The sequence below is a fragment of the Tachypleus tridentatus genome, chromosome 8 (assembly GCF_004210375.1).
Source record: "Tachypleus tridentatus isolate NWPU-2018 chromosome 8, ASM421037v1, whole genome shotgun sequence".
NCBI lineage: Eukaryota > Metazoa > Arthropoda > Merostomata > Xiphosura > Limulidae > Tachypleus > Tachypleus tridentatus.
The window spans coordinates 158,570,145-158,597,245 of NC_134832.1; the positions used below are offsets into that span (position 1 = coordinate 158,570,145).

Sequence of the window (27,101 nt, forward strand, 5' to 3'; positions counted from 1 at the left end):
TAAGTTTTGTTGCCAAGTTTACTTACCATGATAATAAAAGTAACTTTATTAAAATTTGAATATAACTCAGTAAACTCTCATGACATGCCTCTAGCAATATGATTAATGTAAATATGAAAGAACAAAAGCCCAAGCACTGACCCTCAGGTACTCCATAATTAACAAGCGTACAGTTTAATTGAGGTACTCAAGTGATCAATGTTTTTTGGAAAGTTTAAATAGTCTCAAACCAGGTACTCTACATGGAAACCATAAATATGTAAAAAGCCACTGATCATGCGAGTACTTAGTTAATACACTGAACTTTCAGAAAAACATGTCATTCATATACTGGTTGACTTGCCAAACCTTTATCTTTATTTATAATTACTTTCACTTTCATTTCTTTCGTAAATTATCCGATATTTCCAGCTGTTATTTCATTCAATTGATCCAAAATAACAGTTCTTTTCCAACAAATGATAAGACTGATACGATATGCATGTTCACGTAATGTTGGAATTTTACCTTTTTTTTCTCAACATTTTACTTAAGTTTATTCATTTTAAATTTTAGGTTTCTTTCACTTTGATCAATGTATACAACAAAGTTAAAACTATAGCTTGCCAAAATTCCATCAGTAACAGCCTTTTATTTACTAGTATTCTTCAGCTTTCCTCACTACCAAAGTTAGAATAAGTTGACTAAATTTCATTAAACAATGTTTATACCCCATTATGACAAGAGGGCACAATGTTAAAATTTAAAAAACAATGGCAAGGTACCAGCAAGACTTATTTTTATATCAGTGTGATTGGTTTATGAAATTAGTTATTGTTTGCACTAGTGGAGGTCATTACTTACAGAGAATCAACTATATAACTATTCAATGTATTATGTTTATTTCCACATTCCATCACTTTTCTCTGTATTAAGTCATCTACATCTATTCTTCACACATGTTAAACTGAAGATGAAAAAAGTCAAAAACAATATTCACTTATCATAAAATGATAGGAATAAGAAAATGTATTATAAATTAAAATATACATATACAAAGACATTCTCAGTTCCTATTACGCCTTATTCAAAACTAAGATAATTTAAACTTAAGCAAATTACTTAATTATTAATGAAGACATCTCAAATTCCAAGACTCAATAAATAACTGAGTGTGGTATGTGACTAATATTGAAATTGATAATAATATATATATATATATCACCATTCATTTTGTTTAGTGTTGCTTTTTAATTACCTTAACATGCTAATAAATAAATGCTGGTTAAATTGCTGAATGGTCCCAAAATTTTTTCAACAAACTGAATGACAAGTTACTTGAAATGTTTAAACTTTTTAAAGTTACATGAAACTAAGCAGATACTCAATACTATAGAAATTAACTTACTTTCCACTTAGAAGAGTGTCCTCACACATTCAAAATCACAGAATCTTGGCAGATGGTTCAATTCACACAGACAATGCCCAGCATGTTGAAGCTTGTTTCTGTTTGTGCAGATAGTCATGGGACAACACCACTGATATAATACAAAATTCTGCTTTACCACATGTAAGAAAGGAGTGTATAATCCAATGTAAACTTTTAGATAGGCTAGAATCATGATTTATCTGGGTGATAAAAACACAGCATTAGAACATTTAAACATGAGGTGCAGCTCAACACAAGTACTTGTTTATGAAAAAGTTATTCTGCATTTTCAAAGATTTTGTTGCTCAAAAATTATATCATAATGATCCATTCACTTAACCTGAATATGTAGATGAAGATCAAAGTTACAAAATAGTAGGTTATGCTCTAATTAATATATATTAAATGAAAGTGTTATTTTTCTATCTCACTTTCTGAACAAATGTAATACTTTTTATTCACCTGAAAGAAAAATAAAGACACTAAAATATAACTACTTTTTATCTTTAACCCACACATCAATTTTAATACTTACACAAAAAGACACAGTGCAAAATTTGTTCACAACCACACATCGTTACTCAGTATTTTAAGTTTGGTATTAAATCTTTCTTATACAATACTTAAAGGAAAATTACATACAAACAGAGGCTTTAAAGAAGTTTGATTTTTATTTTGTTGTTGTTTATTAAATGTAACAACACTATCAACCTTATAATAACATTACTTGAAAACAACAGACAGCTGTCAGTTAGGTTTGCATTGAGCTGAGCCAATTTTCTATCACAGTTAGCTTTAGAAATCTCTATACAAGTCATACTTATTCACCAAGCTGATATCATATCTCTTACTATACACAAATATTGAAAAATTTGTTTACAAGGAATTTTCCAAACATGAATTCAAATGTCATCAGTTTAAGATTATGACTTGAAATGTCAACTCTATATATTTCAATTTTTTACACATTTTACTTCTAGGATAATATTATTTGTGAATATAGATGTCTGTCCACTGCATACAATTATGAATAAGAAAATAAAAATTTAATTTGTGTTTCAATTATGTCTGTTGTATAATTTTTTTTTAAATTCTGTTCAGAAACTAAATGTTTTGTTGAATTCTAATTAATGTGTTTGTAATTAAGCACAAATATACACAATAGGCTATCTTTGCTTTACCCACCATGTGTATCAGAACACAGAACCAATTTTCTGGCATTAAAAGTTCACACACTTTGCTGCTGGTAATAGTGCAAGAATTCTAAGAACTCTGTTAACAAGTGCAAAAACATGAATAACTCATTCAAACTTTTGACATAGGGGTGTTATAAAGTCATTCATACATAAAAAGGGAAAATTGTTTGAAAATGTGATAAATACTCATAATACCAACACTGCTGTAAGATTATTGGAAGTTACACCTTTTATAGTAAGAAGGAATATTTTAAAAACAAGTGCAACATTTCAATCTCTCATGCAATCATTCTCAAGAACAAAAGTTTTTATAATAAAGAAGGTTCTAGTAATTATATCAACACTCAACACCCTTAAAATGTGTTTAAAGAACTTTTAGAAAAACTGTCTATATTCACAGCCAAATATTTGCTTTTTGTGGTTGTATAAGAAATGTAAGTGAAGTGATACAACTCTAAATATTTTGGTGCTTTCTAATAATCAACTACAAAGTATTGTAAAAATAATTTCTACCAGAATAACTCTAACTGAAATTTTCATCTGGAAAGGCACCTCAGGGGCTAAATCAGTAAATGAACAGATCAATCCCACCTGGGATTCCCTGTTCTGAATTTTATGACAGCATGTTCCCTTAAAATATCAAAAAATATTACAAATAATCTTTTCCATATTTTGAATCCTTAGCCCCTATATTTTCAATGTCTTATCAAAAACTCTGAGAACCACAGTAAACCCTTAAAAAGTATAAAAGATAAAATATTTTCTATTTAAATGCCCTATTTACATTCCATGTTCATGGCAGTGTGATCCACAATTGTTTTTATCCATTTTTGTTAATAATTTTACCCAGTTTGTCTGTAATTCCTCCTCATTATCAAAATGTAGATTTTCTTGTTACTACTTCCTTTCAATGGACTTTACCAATAACCTTTTATTGCTGAGTCAATCAAAAAATGTTAAACTCTATGTGTTAAACAAAGAAAATACTTTTCCTTATTCATGTAGTCTGACAAAAATGTTTATTACCCTTGTAATTCCTGAATATTTTAATTTGGACATGAAGCATGGTCCTCACAAATCAGAAACCAGGAAGTTTCATGGCAACAGATACACAAGAAACAAGCAACTGAAAAAAGAGAAGACAAATAAGATTAGTAGTAGCACAAGAGAATCACTTGGTAGAAAAATGCTGTTGATACTCACAGTGCAAGTACCAGTTTTGAAGCTAACATCTGAGCACGATTCCATGATGCAAGGTGCTTCTAAGAGAAAATCTAGACATTTGTATACTTTTGAAGGTATCGTAACAAAGAACATATCACACAAGAAAATATCCACAGTGGTAATATGTTTGTTGATATGAACAATCTGTCAGAAGTAGCAAGGGAGTTTTGTCAGTGTTTCTGAGAGATTGGTTGGTTGGTTGATTTAGCGTTTTATAGCACAAAGCAGTTAGGCTATCTATGTCAAACATCCAGTAAAAAGTTAAAAGTAAATTTAGTAAAATTCATGAAAGGAAATTAAGGTAAAACAAAATAATGTCTAAAAAAACAACACATAAATAGCATAAAACCAAAGTTTACATCAAGTCTACAACATTAAGAGAAAAACTACAGTAATTCAAGTTGTAAAGGACTTTCTGTAGTGTAACTGTAATTATCGTAACTCACCAGGAGGACAAAGAGGTAAGTACAAAAACCACTATAAGTCACCTGAAGCTGGCCTTTCCAGTCCTGGTTTCAAGTGATTTAATTTTACAGCCAGTTTCTAATTTCAATTCAAATTACATATACTGTGATTTTCAAAAGGGAGCCACATTAAAAATGTGTAATGTATATATTAAAAAACACTTAAATGGCATTAAAAAGATTAATGAACTTTATTATCCATGCATGTTAATAAACTAGACATTAAAGCATATTTATAATTAAAAGTTTTATACTATCTGATACAGAGATGCCAACTATTTCAAATGACTGAGCGTAGTGATTGTAGACAGAACCCTTCCACAGTTTCAGTCCTTTTAGATTTGCCAGAAACAAGACAATCTGGTAAACGAGGCCTCTTTTTTTCCAACTTGTGAACGATCGCATTGGTGTTTCTATGCTGCTTAGAAAATGATAAATACCCATCGACACGAGCGCTGATTGGCTGACAAGCACTGATGACATAACTATGGATTCCCCCACGTACCCAGTAGGAGAAGCACTGCACTTAAACTATTGGTAGATGTCGAAGATACAAATATTTTTTTATTATTTCAAGCACAAACATGATTATTGCAAGCAGCCATTGGGACTATGTCTTTTCTTTATTATCAAAATTTATTTGTATTTTACTAGAAAGTTTCTTTTTACCCCTTTCAAGTCCTGGGGAACAATTTATCACTTTATTGTATTGGCCAAAATAATATATAATAATTTGGGAGTTGCAACAAGTTGTAATATTTGTCTGTGTGAGCATGTAGTTGTAATGCATACACCAAAATCATAATGATTATGTTTAAATCACAATGGTTGGCATCTCTGCTGATGTTCATGATTTAATTTGTCAGGTATGCTGTTTTGTGCTCAGAAGCAAACAAAGTAACATTTTTATTACTTGGATAAATAAAATTACCAAAAATAGAGAAAATTATCATCTCTATTTGCAATTAGTTTTTTATTATTGTGACAATTGATTAAGTCATAGTTTTGATTAAACTGCACAAAACTAATCAATGTAAATACTGCCTGAAGGTAACCAATTAAATTTTCTAGTTCTCTCAGTTGTTTAGCATGCAACTGGTACTACAATACATGCTACAATAACATGAAGAGGGAAACTTCAAGTCATTTCTGTGTAGACCACAAATTATTTGTATACACTGGAAGGTTATATTAAATAAACAAACAATACTGTCATCATAAACTGAGACAAGTACCTTTATAATGCAATTTTTTCATACGTATGATGTAGCGTAGGTTTATCCATACCGAATGAAAGTTTAAGAAATCGTCTTGATTCTTAAACATAAAATTCCACTTCCAGAAGAAACCCCCTTCCCCCCAATACACAACAGAATGTTTCAAAACTTTCCAAACAATCACATTTAAATACTTTTTTCTTCATAACATTCCTTTATTGTTTCTAACTTCATAAGGACAGAAATAGTTGTTCACATATGTACAAGATATTGAAAATTTGTTCACTGACTACAAAAATTAGTACCAACAGAGACCAATTCCATGTCTAAAAGTAAGGATGAAAAGACAGTGAAAGACCATACTTACGATGCATGTACTGAGATGGTATGATTCACCATAAAACCAATTCTTAAATTTTTTAAATCATAGAACATATTTTAATAAGCTAATCTTCTTTGCTCTTACAAGAAAAATAGCAAAGGTGTCAAATTAGCCTTAATATTTGCAGAACAAGTGTCTAATCCTCCATAAAACAACTCTACAGTTGATCTTATCAGTGAAAAACATTTTCCAAATTCATGTTCATTCATTAAATCTTTTAAAGACTTCCTCAAAAGCATCATTTTATCATCAGAGCTATCGCTCTAGTAGGTCTCAAGTCTTTCCAAATACTTGAATTTGTTTGATTTTCATTTTCTTGGAATTTATAAAACATTTTACACTAATAATTTTTGTTATGCAACATGAAGTTGTAACCTGTTTCTGTTAGTATTTTTATCACAATTGTTAATATGTATTAGTGAAAATAAATACATTTTAATGAATTTAAATAGTGAAATGTGTAAAATCAGAAGGAATGACTCCAATAAAACAGCAAACCTAAACCTCTGACAAATTATACTAGTTTGTTATAACTCAAAAACATGAGAAGTTATGGACTTGAGCACCCACACCTCTCCCTCCTAATTTCTAATTTTATATCTATATATATTGTATATGTAGGGCTTCTTTGATTTTGCATTTGTTTTCCTACTTGGCATCTGGGAGTCTCCTATGATAATGTGTTTATTACATTTGTCGTATTGAAAAGCGTGCGAAGATAGTTTTTTGTGTTCTTTGAATCTAGTTTCCATTTTTCTGTTTCTTTCCCCAATGTAGAAGTCATGACAGTTGTTGCATTGTATTTTATAAATCGTGTGTAGTTTTTATGTGTAAAAACATGTCCCACATTGTTTTCACATGTAGGAAGTTGTGGGCTTGAGCACCCACGTCTCACTGTCCTAACTTCTACTTCTAATTCTGTATGTGTTGCTACTCTATTTCTTATATGAGACTGGTGAATGGAGGTTAAGACTGATAGACAGTGTATCCCCACTGCAGTGTGGGTCCTATTTCTTCAGTCACCTCAAAACCCTAGGGTACATATTGTGATCCCACACTGTAGCTTGTACCCTGGGAAATTTTCAGTCAATGCAGAATTTTTTTTATTTAATTTGTTTTTGAGTTATAACAAATTAATACACACTTCTCACTGTGATTACTGATATTCCATTTCTGCCTTTACAAATGCATCATTAATGTAAGAAAAAGGTATAACTTGCATAACTATCAAAGTTTCTCCATTAGGCCTATACAGTTCCCCTGGAGGTAAACAAACTAGCTTTTGATACATATAAATATCAATGTCCCAAAATAAACTTAAAAGATATTATTATGGTTATTCTAATCAAATGATGTATACTTTTCACCATACTCATCTTCCAACTAATACAATAATTAAGTTTCATGCAGAATGATACAAAAACATTAAAATGATGAACATCAACAGAGAATGCCTTTAAAAATTGCATAAACCTCACACACAATATTATAAATAAGTAAGAAAATGAACACTTTATTAACATTGTAAAAACTTCTAAGTATCAAACATTATTATACTGTGAGTAAAAATATTTAGTACTAAATATTAAGCTATTTGTTAGACCTCAAACATTATGCAAGAACATCATAATTCATGGTTTAATTACAAGTACTCAACTAACAAAATTAAAATTATAAAACAATAGAAAAATGGCCCTGTAAGTGTTGTAGGCAATATATGTTATTCATTTATTTATAATTATTGTTAATATAGTATCATTCCCACTGATATTCTGAACCAAATTAATTTAAATTCTCTTAAGTCTTACTCTAACTTCATGACTTGCATGGCCAGGTGGTTGAGGTGTTTGACTCGAAATCTGAGGGACGCGGTTTCGAATCCCTGTCGCACCAAACATGCTTGCCCTTTCAGCTGTGGGGGAGTTATAAGGTGACGATCAATCTCACTATTTGTTGGTAAAAGAGTAGCCCAAGAGTTGGCGGAGGGTGGTGATAACGAGTTGCCTTCTCTCTTGTCTCACACTGCTGAAGTAGGGGTGATGAGCTCATAGACCTCGAGTAGCTTAGTGCAAAATTCAAAACAAACAAACTCTTAGTTATTACTTCATGGAGGAGATTGTTGGCGAGAGTGAGACAAGTAAGACGTATTCTTTCCACGTGAAATAGGAAAACTTTGAATAGATAGACTTCCCTAACCAGCACAGTTGAAGAATGTATATCTAGTTACAAGTGCGATTGGCCACACAGACCAATACTACAAGCGGAGACCACCTGAAAAATCAACGACAGCAGAGCGAAAAACCGCGGCGCAGATCTCACCAGGAGACCAGAATCAGGCAAAGACTAGCCGTGGCAGACGAAAATCATAATCTACAGCATGATTAAATATTTTGGGGTCATTATCTCTTGTAAAGACAGCATTACATCTCTACCATGTGGTAGAAAGAACGGACTTTCAGATTAGACTCATTTTCAGCACTTATGTAATAAATGAACTAGCTTTTCCTACGTTTTCTGATCTTTCTCACAGTATTGAGAGATCGTATCCATTTTGTGAGACCTCCATATATATGGGTGATGTGATCATTTGCCCATTTTTATTAAAACTTTTTTAATAGACAGGAGATTCCAAGTTCCTGTGGGTTAGAAACTTTCCTGCTCTTTTCTACAGGAACTTGGAGTCCCTCCGAGCTGTGTTTTGAGTGTCACACTTTTCAGTGTAAAGATTAATGCCATCACTGAACAATTCCCTCTTATTGAAAGAGTAAGAAAAAGAAAAAAACATTTGTCTTAGAAATCTTATATACAACAACATGCACACTATATTTCATCAGGAATACTATTTAACATAAGTATAGAAGGTATGAAATTTCTGCTTTTTAGAAACTTAAATAAGGTTCATGCTGAAGGAACTTCAAACAAACCTTCTAATTAACAGATGTTCCACAACCAATAGCAATTCAAATCATCTTGAAATAAAAGTTTCCACTTTTATACTTGTATACTTATAGTGAGTATAATTATCTTGATACTGTGAGCCCTAAAACCAAATCAAATTCCTAAAACAAGAATTGTTGAACCCTTTACAAATGAAATATATTTATCTGTAACTTGGTAATCACATTCAAAATTTATTTTCCTTAAACTTTTGTCCAGAGTAAAACTTAGTTTGCACAAACTACAATGACAAGAAATGTAATCATATTTTTAACTCATTCTGGGATAGTTCAATAGTCGAGAGACAGGGTTAAAATCTCCCTCATGTAAAAATATTTTTCATATAGCTACTTACCTCTGCACCATTAAGAGCTATTCACTTACATACAACTACCACATGCCATCAACCTTGAACAAGCTACCACGTGCATTATAACAGCTTATGACAATCACACTGCTGTAGCCCTCAACCAATGGGTACAAATACATTGGTTAGCTTGTATAGACCAAGTCAGTAACTGTGGTGCAACATTATTCCAAACAAAAAATGTAAGGTGGTTTGCTAAGGACATCATGTATCATCTACAGCAAACATCTCAGAGCTAAAGACCAGTATAACAAATGTCAGAGCTGCTGATATTGAGATGTTGCAGCAAACATTGACTGAAATTAAACATCAGTTAAACCTGCTGAGAGCCACTAATGGTGCACATGTAGAAGTCTATCAACATGTCAATAAAATCTGATGAGTTGTGTTACAAGAAAGAAAACTACATGATTGTATTTCCTTAAGTAGTTAATTATTAAATTTTAAAATAGGAATGATAATTTTGAATACTTTGAATTTTAGTTGTGAGCTTCAGCCATTTCTTGTGGACTTACGATAAGAATATTAAAGTAACAAACATTGCTGTTGAAATATGAACATAACATTTAAAGATTCTTCCATTTTTTCATACAAAATGAAAAGGAGTCAAAGCAGAATGAAAACACTCAATGATTCCCAGTAAATACACATTCTGCTCAACTTGTCATAACTGTTGGGATTGATATATTTGACAACAGAAAAACATGACAATGCAAATAAAGTTCACAAAACATTTGCAAACAATATGTATGTTAAATATAGTAAATTAGCAATTTCTAATAAAGAGAAAACTCAATGAAAATATTAGAAATGTGAATAGAATGACACTAGATGACAGCACTACAGGTTCAGGATGAGAAGTTAATGTTTTATTAATGGAAGCTCCTTGAAAAAAGGCATACAAAAGAGATGATGAGTTAAGAGTGTGAAACTGTCCTCGTTTTCTTGTAATGAAATTTTTTCTTGGAAGTAAAAAAACTGATATATAAAATATTTTTACAGACTCATCTTGTGTTATCCCTATTACTAACAGTAAACCTTGAATTTACAATTGAAGGCAAAGAGAGCTTTGAGAACATGGCTGTATCATGCTAAAAATATCCCTGGAAAAATGTTAATTTACTTTATTCAGTGAACTTTCTTCAAAGATAATAACAGCTGGGGCAAAATCTTGCTATTTGCCAATCAGCTATTTAAGGGGGAAGATATACATACAAACGTGATCACCAAGGAAGGGAATGACCAGGATTGTAACATAGGATGGGAAATCAAAAGATGGGATCTCTAACAGAAAAATGTAAAAATGTCTTAACTAAAGATAAATAGCAATGTATAAATAAACTTCTGTTTAATCCAGATTGTTAAATCCTCTTCATCATAATGAATAATATTATGAAATGATTCAAGCAAATAACTCTTAAATATTAAAATATCCTGTATCATTTTAGCTTATGTGAATATTCCAACTTCTTCAAAATTTAATTTTTATTTTAACATTTAAATGACAAGTAAGTAAGTAATATTTGGAAAAACTCAAGCAGAAAAACATTTCTGGGAAGGGTTTTATTAGCATGAAAAAGATAACCTTTCAAGCAAGAAGGAACATACATATAAATATAGATGTCAGGTTTATGACACTCTCTTGATACATACAGAAATGTTACAAATAAACAACAACCTAATACTATAAAAATACCTAACTAACAACTGTTATCCTAATGAAAAGAGTGCCACCATCATGCAAGTGCTGTTCAGTATAGCAGGACAAAATAAGAATGAAGAAAGTCTATAGAAAGGAAAATTCTGAACATAATAGTTAAAGATAAAAAAAATCTTTAAAAAATATTACACTTAAAATACATATCAAGTAGAACTCTGAAAGACTGAAGTACAGGTTTTGTTTCCCAAGGTAAAGACATGAACAAACACCACTTACAGTAAAGGTTTTTAATGCAGTTTATTCTAAAACATTTGTATATGAAGTTATTTCTTTATAACTGATATGCATTTTCATATATAAAACATTTATAATATTTTAACATGCAAGAAGTTATAATTTGAAGATAAAAAAAGTATTTCAGTAACAACCTTAAAAACTTTATTGCAGGCATTTTCTAGAATAATTTGCATTGTCCAAAACAATTCAGTAGAATCTTAATATAGCAAAACAATAAAAATTTAAACAATAAGATGCTTTAATAAATGAAAGTTTGTTCTGAATGAATGTTAATTTCCACTCTGAAGTTGATATTTCATTTTCATTTCTTTGGATGGAAACTTTACTAAACATTAGTTGAAAAACATACGTTATTGTCTCTTGGAAAATGTTAAAAATAAAATTAATTTTCTTTTTCCTTCACAATAACTGTATTTAATAACACATTAGGACACATGATTGCATGAACAAAAGAAAGAGGAACACTAAAAAATTTATCAGACAAGGATACATTGCTACAGCTGTACCAAACTATCCTTAAAACATCTCAAACTGAATGTTATGAAATAAAATATAATGCCACAATAATAATGTATGTTGAATAAAGTTGTAATGTTTACTTCCATAAAAATAATTTTACGTCATTATAAGCAGAAGTATCAAATGAGAGGAACATCTTGATATTGTGTCATAAAAATTGTCTTCTTATTTTAGTTGTTAAAAACAAACAGTAATAAAGGCTGTAGATTATATTCATCACGTTTTTATGACCTACAAATGAAATGATGTCTGACAAAAGTACTTGAGGGAGAAGTATATGTATCTAGAGTTGCATAGTAAATGTTACTACAAAGAACTGTGACTATACAGCAATATCTGTAAGTCACACACAGCCTATAATAAAACAATCTACAAAACATTTTTTTGGAAACTATGTACTAGTCATTTTGTTAACAACTGTATTATTATTTCTTAACTTAAAAAAACAACAACCAACATCTCATTAAAGTATGCTTGTTTGTTATTGGATAAAACAATATAGTTTCATATAATATAGTACTGGTAAATACATACAAATTACTGTTTAAAACATTAAAATTAACACCAGCTAACAAAACAACACTAAGTATACAATTAACTTTTAATGTATTCTATCCATTCATCCATCCAATATTTTCAGAAACCAAAACAAGTAATAAATATACTGTGTACATAAACATGTAAATATTGCTCTATATACAACTCAAGCAAAAAAATGGTGTTATTAAATAGGATAAATTTACCAAAAACTTATAAACTGATTTTATGGAAATTGTTTGGTTTGCACACAAAAGGCACTTGAAAACTATCTCCCAAAAACTCAGCAACAAAGGTATAAACAGATAAGTTACAATAAACTATTTTGTGGAAAACAAATGTAACCCACAAACAAAAAAAAACATACAATGTACAACACAGATAAATATCTTTCTCAGTTACTGAACAAAAAAACATTCCACAAAACTTGATTTCTTCAAACTGAAAAACATCAACATCTAACACAACCAGAAAAATAAGTATGTTATACAGTTTCTTTGTAGCAGTTATAAGTTTATAATGATTAATAAAATATTTTCCAAACACACACACACACAAAAATAGTTCTGACTTGTTTTATTTGAAGTCTACTTATAAATATTATGTTTTAAAGTTAGTTTCTCTGATCAATTTTTATCATTTACACAAAAGCAAAAGCATGACAATATTATCAAATTTTATAACCTTTTAACGAGTGTTAAAATCCCAATTCAGTTAAATGGTTTTAGCTGTTTCCAGAAGTGTAAAACTAAGCATAAAGAAGCACTTCATAGTTCAAAACATCAAAGCAATATACACATATTTACACTAATTATTCATGTCCACAGTAACATACTATTCTGAAAAAAAAATTGCCTATGGTCAAAACAAAGTAATACAAAAGGCTGGGACAAGAAACAACTAAATGTTGAACATTCAAGAGTAAGCAGTTTGAATCATGATGTGACCATTGAAGTCCAACCTGACAAAATGGATTGTAAACAACTAAGAGTTTTGTGAAAACATTTAAGAAACACAGAGGCTGATACCTTACAGAAGTTTCCACCCTTCATGATGGTTATTAGCTTACAAATATTTTGAACCCTTAAGACAACTAATGGTCACAGAAAATGTTAACCCTTATCACTAATCTCTGTAACTGTTGAAGGCCTGTGCAAGGGAACTTGCACTATCATTAACAAATTGTTTTATATTAGTTAAAGGCCACTCTGACTTTTTTTCACAACAAATAACAAAAACAAAACATGATAATTTTTTACTCACTATCTAAACATGGCTATCTTTTGTTAGAATTTTATATTGCTCTGTACCTTTTTCATTTGTCTGAATCTCTTGAGTATCTAATATGATTCACAATAGGTATTCCATGAATTAAAAAACAACAACATGATATAGTACTATACTTGTACTAACATAAATTAATATGTAAATCACGAGTACTAAGTCTTCTGTTTACAATCAGTAACAGGAGTAATGTTACAAAAATTCTTCTTCATTAACAAATGTTTACTAGTAGTTCCAGTGCTGTAAACATCTACAAGTTTGGGACCTTCAAAATTGGTATTTCATGTAACAAACAAATTAAACAAACAGAAGCAGAAACAGTATAGTGCTAGAGAGAAAAAAAAAAACCCTTAATGTTTAATTACATCTCTCCCATGAGCAGTCAAATTTATAAATGAAAAAGCATGAATGATATTAAAAAAAAGCAACACTTAATGACTGTAATTATGAAAAAAAATGGATCTTAACATATTTTTCATGAAGTATGTATTATTCACACAAACAAAGTAAATTATATTACCTTATTATTAACTGCAATGGACTATTCCACTAAAACCTCTTTGCAAAGGAAAAGTATTTAACTACACCATCTACCAGATAGTGGGGTTTATTTAATGTAAAGTACAAAAACTGTTGAAAATTATACCCCATAATAACCTGATGATGTATCATTCATTATGAGCCTAAAATGTACAGTACAACATAGCTAATAATTATTTTATCTAATTAGTCAATTACAATTCAACCAGTAGCATACTTATATGACAAGTAAAAGGCACAATTTTAAATGTTTCATAAAAGTTAAGCACAACTAACTTCTTTCAGTGTCAAATTATTAGAGAAACATGTCAAACATTATTCCCATTTTTAAGATTCTTTAAAAGTCCTTTTCCCATTTGTAGACTATCCTACCAAACATTTCTTACAAGCATGAGATGTGTGAGATTTATTTCAAAATAAACTGAACACTGGCTTTCAGATACGCAGCACGTAAATATGTTTAATATTGAGTAAAAACCAGCTGCCAGCTCTAAGTGTCTGATGTAAGTAGAGGATGAAAAGTCTGTTTATACAATGACAAACAAATTATACTACTGTGTAATATTACTACAGACATATTTGTCTTGTATATGTAACAAATAAACTGAATTATTCTATAGTAGTAACATCATATGCTCTTCTGCATTAGTTTGGTAAACAACTTTGTCAAATTATTTAGCACCACAAAACAGTCACCTTATAGCAACATCAAGGTACAGCACAGTGACAATCATTTAGCCACTTTTTCATGGTTGTAGTACTGTTTGTTTGTTTTTAGCATCTCCCACTACATTAGAGTATTACCATATTAGCACATAACCATTTTTTATTCCCTTGTCATAATACTGTGATTTTCTAGTGTCTGCCATTAGGTTGCAGCAGTTGTGGTATAGTAACAATCATTTTACCATTTATGGATTATTATAACACAATGTATTCTTAGCACCCTTCATTATGTTACAGCATACCAGTCAACTATACCTAAATTATTGTACATTATACTAACTGTTCTCTCCTGTATTGTCTGCTTACCATTTTACTTCACCACATACCAGGTTGGCAATTTTACTTTGCATCCACATGAAAATGTTTCTTCCAGTAATAACTGGGACCACACTTGAAAAACTGTATTAAGTACCATTCTAAAAATCTCATAAAGGCCCTTGGTGTTTGTTTTGAAAAAACATCTTTACAGATATTGTTTATACAGATGACTCTCTTAACACAACTATATCAGTGTGTTGAATCATAAAGAAGACAGTTTAGATCTATCATAGCTGCTATTTATTATACTACAAGGTTTGTTTATATTCTAATATCTGTATGTAACTTTACAATTAGTTGTTAAGTTATATTCAGAAAACACAAGGAATTCAGTTGTGTCACAACAACAGTTTATTAGATGATTCAAGTTCATTTTCTACTATCTATATATTACCTTGAGACCAAACAGTTATGAGCTAGCTATTAAATCAAATGGAAAATTAGAACAGAACTATTACATGTACCACAATAGCAACATGTTAATTTACCTAGTGATTTCTTGAAATGTCTACATTCATACTATAATGAAGTTTTTTTTCCCTAAATTTCTAAATCAGCTAGAAACCTTATGAATTTTATTTTTTTTATATTAGAAAATATTTCAGTGTTTGTCTTATATTGTAATATTTTACTTATAATTTCACTCAAGGTATAATTATTAATAGACTAATACACTAAAATCTGCCAGACAACACTGACCCGTGTTTAATGTCTTTTTTTATTATTTGTGTTATGATTACAATTTAATTATAATATCAAACTTCCCTCAGAATCACACTTTCCTATTCTATAACACAATAAATGGGCTAAACAAAAGTGATTTAAAACTGAGAAATAAAGCAACACATGGGTCAAATAATTTTAATAATTTAGTGTTATAAACGTTTTGTCTCTCACAAAATTTTAAAACTATATAGCCAAACAATTAAAAACTGGTCAATATATTTTGTTAGAAATAAGTAGAAAGTGCACTTCTTGGCCTAATTTCCTTGTAAGGCAAATATTAATATGGTAAGCTCTGCTGCTAGAACTATCCATTTTTAACAAAACTGTGGTAATGATGAGAATCTTTATATTTTATTAATGTTAACTGAAAGCCTGGTTCAGTCACTTCTCAGAATAATTGATATCAATGTTCTTGACATTGAACAGTCACATTTTACTAATTCATTAAACACACAAAAAACTGAATGGATACTTTCCATCAAGCCAGTAATTATAGGAAACCAAAATATGTAACAAAGGGAAGAATTAAGTACAATTATACTAATCACTGTTTGATGTTAACTGTCTGAGCTGTTTTAGGGCAGTTTCTACCAACTTCTTCTTGTCTGCTTCTCTCACCCTTAAGGGAGTAAAGAACATTAATTCACACTAAAAGTATGGATAGGTCAAATTAATATTTTAAAAAATTAGTAAATTATATTATTAAAATTGTACAAATCCTTTTCATTCACAAGCCTGAACAAGACCTACCTAAAAAAAATAAGACCCTTTAAAAAAATGTTGCATTATTTGAAACTTGTATTTTTTATCAATAATTTTATTTCTAAAACAACTTGAAAGGTAGTTATACACTTTTCATAAATAAATAAACATTGGTTCAAAAGCATGCATTATAAAATATAAAGTGTAAACACACCATTGTAAAGTAAAAAAAAAACAAACAAACTTTTTATCTTTATAACACAAATTCATCAATCAATCAATTTACAAGTCTGCACACACACAAATTTGCCCAAAACAATGTTTTAGGTAACACTGCATAACAAATCATTTGCTACTAGAGAAAACTCAAGTGATTCTTGGTAGTTAAATAGTTTTGGTTTCAGATACGTAATCAGAATTTGTCCATCACCTCTAGATTTTAAGATACTGTAGTATCTCACTACTTTATCAACAATATGTGTAATACCATACAATCAGCTCAGTTCAATAGGTTTATACTGTGAAATTAAGTTTACATAGAAAGTTTAATGAACAAAAGGAATAAATTTTTGATAACTTCAAACAGTAACTGTATTGTATTGGTGTAAAACTCCATATATATTGTTTATATGTGCTACTTGTTCTTGATAAAATTATAATGACTTGCACCAATTTTGCTTCATTCCCATGTTCACCTTTTCTGCACAGGAATATTTGAGGAGTCCCTCAACTGAGCTTAAAATGGGCAGAGTGATACACCTCTCTCTCAACTGCTTTTCACTCACTCACTCAGTTGGTTACTTTGTCTGGCTCTGCCCACACTCAAAACAAAGTCCATCTTCCTCACATCATACCTGTGATATAATCACTTTCACTTCAAGTAAAGTCCAAAAAACCACCTAAACAGTTTATGCTACATTTGTGTTGTACAGTTTCCAAATCTGGCTTCACACAGTGGCTAAATAAAAGAAGAGCAATTGTGTCATTTACAATTTCAATGATACAGTGTGAGCCCAAAGATCATCTAACTTACTGTTATTTTTGCATTAATATTTCTGGATATTCAGACAAAACTAAACAATACACTAAATATCCAGAGATTGCATCTGTGATGAAACCAGTACCTCATGGGGATGATTTTCTTGTGTCACATCCAGCAGCAAAGTGGGAAATAGAAGTTATACTGCAAAAAAGACAATGAATCATCTTTACTTCCTTCATTTAGTAATTTTACCCTGTGGCATCTCAGCATAAACTGCCTCATCTGATCACACAAGATGAACTAAATGATCAGATTTGTGACTTGTTTTATACTGAAACAGCATGGGAACTTTCATTTACGGCAATGGAATTTATCATAAAAGTCTTGCTTCTCACTACAGCATGCAAGATACTTTGTGTTTCTGTACAAATGTTGATGCACTAATTGAAGAATCAAGTACTGATTATACTCTCAAGAAAGAAAACATTTTACCAATACATCTTAAGTTAGTGTGAAAACTGTGCTTTTACATAATGGGAACACTAAGCCATTGGTTCCTGTTATTAATGCTGTGAACATAGTAGAACATGCAGCTTATTCCTGAAGCAATCAAATATCCACTTCTGCTAAGTCTATAAAGTGAGTAAACCAAACACTGTAGCTTTTTGTCTGTCTGGGATAGCCAATATCATAAAATTAATTAAAAAAAACGGAATGGCCAGTGAGAGAATTACGTTCCAGGAAAACAGAAAGTTGAGTTCCAACTTTCAGTGAATCATCAAGATATGTTTCTTTCATCACTCCATCTATCTTATAAGTTTCAAAAAGTTAGTGAAGTAAAAACTAAAAGGTGGTATCTTTGTTGGGCCACAGATTTGGGAAGTGCTGATGAATGGTGATTTTGAAACACTACTCAGTCAGAAAGAACTTACTGCTAGGAAATCACTCAAACTGGTTGTTAAAGTTTTCTTAGGAATTTACAGAGATGAAAACTATGTTGTGATGATTAATGATATCCCTGAGAACTAGAGGAAAACTGGGTCCAAGATGTCACTAAATTTACACTTCTCACATTTTTAATTAAGCTTATTATCAAATATCTAGGTGCAGTGAGCAATAATCTTGGTGAGCACTTCCCTCAAGTTATGTCTATAATAGAACAGTAATATCAAGAAAGACAGTGGAATCCTGTGATGATGGAAGATTACTGTTGATTCTTATAGCATGAAACTAAAAACATACATAAAAGATACAACAAGTCTGTCAGGTATTTTGTAAAAAGAAATAAAAAATAATACCATGATGAAAGTTTTAAATATAGCTTAAGTGTATTTTCAGTATATAATTACATGTTGTTTTTGAACATTCTTAAATGCAATTTTCAATAAATAAATAAAGTTATCAGAGTGTTATTTTCATAATATATAAGAATATTTAGAATAAACCTAACATAGCTCAAAAACTAGAGGTGATCAGTAATATTCAACAATTTTTAGAATCAGGATCAACAAACTACTCATGAACAGTTGTATTTTTATTGTGGTAGAGAAGCTTCTTTTGTGCACAGTGTAACTTCTAAACATATAATTACTGTGCAAAATTACTCAAACACTTATATGCTTTACATATTTCTACAAATTACTTTCATTGAATGACTTAAGGATATTTCAACACACAAACAAAAAACATGAATTTTATCTCATAACTAAAAGCTGGTAGTTAAAACCATATGTAACTTCTGTTATAAAGAAGCTTACACATAGAACAACCTTAAATATAAAATTTTCAAAATTACTTACAGATCAACCTATACAAAATATATACTTCATGATATTCCTACAAGTATCTATATTCTTAGTTATGCCAACTAACAAGACATGCTTTAACAGATATGAGGTGTTCTTTCATTATAAAAGCCTAGACACCTAGTTATCATAAAAAAAGGTGAGGAAAACTATCGTATTTATATGCAAGAAAGTATCAATTAATTGTGCAAATTTGTGGTAAGCACTGTTAAATATATGAATAAACAAACATTCTGAATTCAAGTGGTTTTCTACTAAATGAAACTAATTATGGCTAAATTAACTAACACATTCATGATTATTAACTTCAAAATGTAAAATAGAATTTTAATTATAAACATTATACCATAAATTTAAGATTTTATTTCTATCTACCTTAGAAAAATAATATATTGATAATATTTATCTACTTTGTATTCAATGTTTTATTACTCTCACATTACACGTGGAGATGAAAATCTAAGAATGTTTATTTAATTTGAAGCATTGGAACCTATCATCTTGTGAATATGTGCAAATTGTATGCATGTATGATTAACTGACTACACAACAGACATTCAACTATTATTAAACTCTAGACAGTTAAAACTGATTCATTAATAATTATGGTATTAATACAGAGAATTCTCAGGTTATGTTTAATATATTACAATGATAAAAAACATCTATGGAGAGAAACTTTTTGGTAATAAAATCTACAACTTTTTCCAACTTCTGATCAAAACAAAATACCTACATAGTTCAAATAAAAATTAAATGAGTAATGAATATTATGTACATCTAACATATCACCATACTAATGATGATCAGAAGGGTGTCATGGAACCCTCAATGCAAGCAAAGTTTTGCTATAATCCCAAACACAAGATTCAGCTGCTTAGAAGGTTTAGTTTTGTTCTAAACACATACCTTAAGATAACAATGCAAAATAATCCTCATAAACAAATATATAATAATCAAACAATTTAACCAATACTAAAAATAAACTAACATTAAAGAAAGAAAAATAAAACATTACTTTATTCAGAGTGTACAACTATTTATCATCTTACCTTCATTCTTTCTAAATTTGTATTTACACCTGTTAAAGGCTAGTTGAGAAACTAAATAAGACTTAACTTTTAATTTAAAAATGAAACTTGACATCTTGCAGGACATGTCTTGGAGTAAGACATCAATAGTATCAGGTATCTTAAGGGCAACATATGACTAGGTAACTAAACATACAACTTTTAAGGTGGCTATATGTTTTCATTTTCCTTTTTAAAATCAAAACATGCATAATAATTATTGGAAAGACTAACAATTTATAATAAAGCAGTATAGAGTGACATTTAACTTTGATTACTTTTATGTTCCACTTACTTTTCAAGCAGAACTACAGCAACTTGTGGGTTTACCCTTCAATACTTACTATTTTCTTGTCCATAGTCATGAAAGTAGGTTGCCCAGTCCCATGTCATGAAAAGATCTAGAAGTTATAAGAAAATATAACTAGAAAAATTCTACAAGAAAAATTCCACTGCACCAAAATAAAGTAAACTGTTATATGTAAATTAACTAACAAAATTACAAGAAGAAGGAATTGTACACCGTAAGTCAGAAAGTAATAATAAGAAATCAGTTTTAGTGAAAGGAGACTGATGGACTCTGTGACTAAACTAAAATAATTGGAAGATGTGATATCGAAAAATATATGTAACTATTTTACGTAGTGGAGTTTCTACAGTTAATACATCTTTAATTATATTTATTTGTTTGTTTTTGAATTTCATGCAATGCTACACGAGGGCTATCTGCATTAGCCATCCCTAATTTAGAAGTGTAAAACTAGACAGAAGTCAGCTAGCTATCCCTAATTTAACAGTGTAAGACTGGAGGGAAGTCAGCTAGCTATCCCTAATTTAACAGTGTAAGACTGGAGGGAAGTCAGCTAGCTATCCCTAATTTAACAGTGTAAGACTAGATGGAAGTCAGCTAGCTATCCATAATTTAACAGTGTAAGACTGGATGGGGAAGTCAGCTAGCTATCCATAATTTAACAGTGTAAGACTGGAGGGAAGTCAGCTAGCTATCCATAATTTAACAGTGTAAGACTGGAGGGAAGTCAGCTAGCTATCCCTAATTTAACAGTGTAAGACTAGACGGAAGTCAGCTAGCTATCCATAATTTAACAGTGTAAGACTGAGAGGGAAGTCAGCTAGCTATCCCTAATTTAACAGTGTAAGACTGGAGGGAATTACGTACTTTACATTCACACTTAGACACAACTAGCTATCATCTGATCTTAACATTAGTAACGGAAGGTGTATTTAATGGGCTAAATATAAGCATTGGGTGTAAAACATTATTGTAACAAAGGCTTAGTTGAAACACTACTCCACTGAAACCCTTGGTAATTTTATCTTACTTTTGTCTATACCTCAATGTTAATAAACAACTGAAAAAATATAAATAAAATGCTATCTAACTTATCATGGTGCAATAAGTGAGCCTAGGGTATTATTTGTTTTATAATTAAGCTTAAAAATGTACTGTGCAATAACTTACTCTAAGCTCAATAAAGACAAAATATCAATTCTAAATCTAAATAATTTCTGAATTAAATTGTTTTGTTGTATCACCAAAGTTAACAAGAATAAAAAACAAACCAATATGTATATTAAACATTCACAACATAAATACCATAGTTGACCTAACAATATCAATTGGTAGTTTTGTTACAAAACAATGATATAAATTGTAGACCATTACTATTAAAACAAAGAAGCATGACACAAACTGTTTATTATATATATTAACACCAGAGGGACATTTAGAGTGTTCCTTCTACCACACACATTATACTCTTTAACACTGTAAATACCTGACAGCCATAAAGCTTCTTATTTCCAAAGAATGCAACATGTAGATCTTCAATGTTTTCAGTTTACTAAAATGTTTAGTTAAAATAAAGTTATTTCAATTTTAAGTCTATCTCATGCTACGTTTATCATTTTTATAAAGTACTTCATAACTTAATGTTTCATGAAAAATTCAAAATCTTCCTATTAACAGTAAGCAGAGCCAATCTTTATACATATACTCAAAAGGTGATATACAAAACTAACTTTTATCTCTGTATTTCTATAGACTGATGGAACTTTTAGGTGAATAGGTCTATTCAGATACCAATAACTATTTTGAATCTATTCAATGTTACACAGCATGGCTTTCAAATGCATCACTAAACTTTTGGAAAAGAAATATCAATAACTAACATACTGAGCAAGAGCAAGAATTTAAACTGAACAAAATACACTATTCATTTCAAGCAGGCCAAACTAGCCTAACAATCCTTTGACTGTTTATGTACATGTAAAACTGAATGAGTGCTTAAATCTTTATCAGTACAACATATAACCCAATAAAGGTGACATAAAATATCTTAACTCGATTGACTATTCTTTTCTTAGGATAATAAAGAGCAATGATTAGTAGGGCACATTACAAGTACAGATGTTGATGTCATTTATGTCAATAATAACAGAAGACATTCCTGTCATGTTTAGATGTACATAAAAGAATGTGTGCATTACATGAAAGATGGCAGTGACAACAGTTAAAAAATGTTAAAACAGGTTTCACAGAATAGAAAAATAAAAAGGAATGGGAATTACAGAAAATGATAATGTAAAGAAATATATAGGAAACAATACTAATATATGGGAAATAGAAAAATTAATAAAAATATAGGTGATATTAATATACAGGTAAAAAACTAATATACGGGAAATAATAAAATGAATAGAAATATTGGTGATATTAGTATATAGGAAACAATCCTAATATACGGGAAATAGAAGCTGAGCCTTGAATACAGTACTGTAGTCCATATATAGAACAAGCAAAGCAGTGACAGCACCAGATCAGACCAACTTAATGTCAGCAAACTTGTTCCTGTGAATACCAACATGACCAGTTATCCAGAAAAACTGGATGTGAATAGAAGATAGAAGAAAAATAGGCCAGCCAGTGTTGAATATTGTGAAAATAAGGTGAGAATTAACACAAAGCGATTCTCTGACCAGTAGAGAGTGAAGAGAGTTGGTATAAATAGAACAGTGAGTGTACTGTGTAGCTTCGATATCATTCAGAACAAAAGAAATGCCATATAACTTGACAGTGAACACAGAAACTGTAGAGAGGATATTGTACAAAACCACCTAGCTGCAACAAACCATGGCAGATCCAATAGACTTAACTGATTTTAAACCATCTGTATAACTGGGAATGAAAGAATGGTTCAAAAGATGTTTGGCAATGAAAACAGTACAACCAAATGGAAATATCAACCTTCCTCAGATGACTCAGAGAAAGGCAACAGGCAGAGGTGGTAATAAAACATAGTGTGGTGGGCTGATTGATGGAAAAAGCAACATCAATCTGTGACATACTGAACTCAGTCAGCTTCACCTAAATATGAAGACCAAAGGGAAGAATGGCAGACTGTATATTCCCAAAAAGTATAACCAGTGGAACCCAGTGTACAGACTCTGAACTGGAGACATATGGAAAGACCCTGTTCAAGGCTGAAGTCTCAGATGGTGAATAGGGTACAGCATCTTCAAGGCCAAGGTCCTGGCAGAAACTTAAATAAGAGACAAATAGTTCAGTTTTGAACAAAAAATCAATCTGCTCCACAAGAGGTGGAAGAAGGGATCTGGATGTTGAAGATGTTCAGTGCCGTTGTACACTTTGTATTTCAGTCGGTTGGTTAAGTTTTACTACTGTATATATTTGACAATTACATCATTATATTGGGTCAGAAAGGCATTGTAAAGTAATAAAATCAAAAGCAGCCAATCAGGAAATGTTTAGAAAACTGAGACTGTGCTAAAATAAAAAATTGTTATTGCATTTTCACAATCTGCAATTATTTTGTATGTCCAACATTTGTTTCACTACTTTCATTACAGTTGGTGTTATGGTGGTGAAGATGAGAGAGCAAGTTTAGAGTTCTATGAAAAATAAATAAAATGATATTCATTAAGATGGTATTATAAGTAAGGTTAATTAAACATAAAAAACCATGAAATGAGCACAATTAATTTTATTCTTAGCATGAAAAGTCACACTTTACACAGAATTACTTGACAGAGAATTCACAAATTAATGGATGAATGTTTTATGAAAGCAATTTACTTGAAATATAATTTCAGTTAATAAATGGCTTGTAACTTTTACATAAACATTTGCCAAAACTCATGATGATACACTTTGTATATTTAGAACATTTCAGTAGTTTATGTAGTTTCATGGTTACATGGAGATTACAGAACTGGTCAGAATGACGAAGCACACATACAGGTTTAATAGAATATAATTTAATTGATAAAGGAATGTGTATGTGGATCACAATCAGTAGCCTGAATGTTTTTGTTTGAAGTGCATTTTTTTAAATTCTTCAGATACACTTGCCATTTTGGAAACTTCTAGTAAGCCTAATTTTCTTTTCACTTTTGATAAAACACCACCAGTGACTTCATCAGGAAAACTGCTCTTGATTGGATGCTGTAAAAAATTACTTTTCATAAATGTACTTGCTACAGTTAATTTTAAACATGAGTGAGGAATAAAATCAGGGAGAATGTTTATAATACATAATATAAAGTTTGTTTTTCAATGGCCCATAATTAATCTTTTTGTTAAAATACAGTTTACTACTAATTATTTGGTATTGGAAACTTTTGTATTAAGGTGGTTAATTACCTCAGACACATTTCAGTTACATTGTTAACCATACTGTTGGCAAGTCTTTCTGCAATTTTATATCAAATCTTATTTCTTTATTGAAGAAATTATAATAAAATAAATAGATTTTATAATCTTAAAATCCCTTTCTATGGGAAAAGATTAAGTATAGAAAATCTTAATGGTTTACATAAAAAACATAATTAAAGAAAAAGTTATTAATTCAAATTCTGTTAAACATTCATGAAACAAAAAGTAACTTCTGAATTACAAGGTGACGAGTGCCTGCAGGATCAAACTACTTCATAAGAAAGATAATCAATATATCTTGCTCTGATCCACCAAATACTTATGAAGTGGTGTACAACTTTGGTCTTCATGCACAAGAAGGAATGGTGATGTATAAAGGACTGTTCAGAGTGATGCAACTTAAACTGATTATCAAGTAAAACGAGGAAGTTATCTTTCTATTCAAGCCACTAGTTGGTCCTCGATAGTCTTCACTTGAAATATTGTGTGAGCTTTGTCTGAGTAATGACACTGATTTGTTGTAAATTGTTCACACCACAGCTACTAAAGTTACTCCAGGGATGGAAAGGTTATATTAAGATCTCTTTATAAAAGATCAACAGACAAGGTTTTCAGTATGTTTAAGTGGGTGATACTAATGAATCAGGGAGATAATCCTGTCAGTGTACTATGTAGTGCTGGATTGTGACTCTACACCATATTTTATGCACAATATCTTAAGGAAGATCCAGAGGCATGCTCTCCCAGAAATATTTAAAATCAGAAACACCATTCTCTCTATTTTCTGGTCTCTTTTAAAATAAGGGTATAAAAGTGATTAAATTTGCAATGAACATGTGATTTTGTGTTTCCTTCATTAGGTGTAAAACAACTTTTCATAAATGTTATATCTTTTCTCCTTTTGTAATGTGAAGATGCCTTTGAAGTAGGCAAAACTCTTTGGTAAATATAATTTTTTGTGGGGAGTGGGTGGGGTGGTTTGATTTACTGACTGAATATGAAACAACATGACTACATTTAATTTCGTATGATTGAGTAGAGAATGCCCATTAAGTACATACTACTGACCATACAATCTACATTACATTTTCTCTCTCACAATAAAGTATTTAAAATGACTTTAAAACATATTCCTATAATTAAGAACATGAAAAGTTCAGTTAAAATAATGTTGATGACTGAAATTTTACAAAATAAAAAAGCTTGTTGACAAGAAATGTACAAAACCAAAGAAACTAGATAGAATTAGGTAGATTCTCTGTTTTCAACTGAAATACGTGATTGACTTACCTGGCAACTTATGAAAAGCATGTTAAGAGCATTAAAAAAAAGAAGAGAGAGAGAATAGACTTTATTGAAATATATAAAATATTCAGGAAGGATGAATGTGTTGTGATTTCTTGTGATATATCTAAAAACCAAAGGATAAGAATAAACAAGTTTGGGATTTTAAAAAGACACACTAGATTTCAGGTAAGACCAATTTTATCCTCTTAACAAGGTGTCATGCATAAACAATAAATTATCACTAGCATTAGTGTACAGCAACACCTTGCAAGATAGGAATAGACTCCAAGAGTGCATCCAGTGGCAAAGACAGGGTGGGCACATGCTATTCAACCAACAATGCCACCCCTACATGCGCTCATCCATCACACAGCCTGTCATTTCTGTACAAAAAAAAAAAAATACTGAAAGGTAACTGTATTGGCAGGTTACTGGTATATTTCCTGTAAGGAAAGACATGCAGAATGGTAGGAAGCAATCTGTGTTTTGATGTCATCCAGATTACAACGTAAACCTTGACAGTTCCATTGTATCAAGTTGGACATTATTACTTATGTGCAGGTAAGTTGGGTGGAGAACCCTTCTGTTTTCGTCCATGTCTTTTGTTCTTTACTGTCTTTATTTGAGGGAGGTCTGTCAACCTCCATGGATCCTGTCCTGGGTCGATTGGGTAGGTCTATGCTGTTTAAAGAGGATTCCAGTGACTGGGGACAAGAACAAATGATCCTTTGCATCTTGTGGTGGGAGAAGATGATGCACC

General features: G+C 30.6%; 1 protein-coding gene across 17 annotated transcripts in view; it reads right to left on the reverse strand.

The window, feature by feature from the left end:
• The window catches only part of LOC143223814 (dynein axonemal heavy chain 6-like), a 753,870-nt gene that overhangs the window by 716,079 nt on the left and 10,690 nt on the right, over nucleotides 1-27,101 (reverse strand). For 7 of the 17 annotated variants that reach the window (XR_013013087.1, XR_013013090.1, XR_013013089.1 and 4 more), the window contains exons 2-7: nucleotides 24,752-24,844; nucleotides 20,706-20,762; nucleotides 17,629-17,687; nucleotides 17,200-17,358; nucleotides 3,631-3,730; nucleotides 1,388-1,517 (exon numbers count right to left, since the gene is read on the reverse strand). The exons of 1 other annotated variant lie outside the window; for it this stretch is intronic. The gene's annotated coding sequence lies outside the window, so the exon portion shown is untranslated. Of the gene's footprint in view, nucleotides 1-1,387; nucleotides 1,536-2,589; nucleotides 2,681-3,630; nucleotides 3,731-7,699; nucleotides 8,210-16,141; nucleotides 16,422-17,199; nucleotides 17,359-17,628; nucleotides 17,688-20,656; nucleotides 20,763-24,751; nucleotides 24,845-27,101 lie in introns of those variants that run through there. 9 more of the 17 variants (XR_013013085.1, XR_013013086.1, XM_076452289.1 and 6 more) reach the window with 9 other exon arrangements.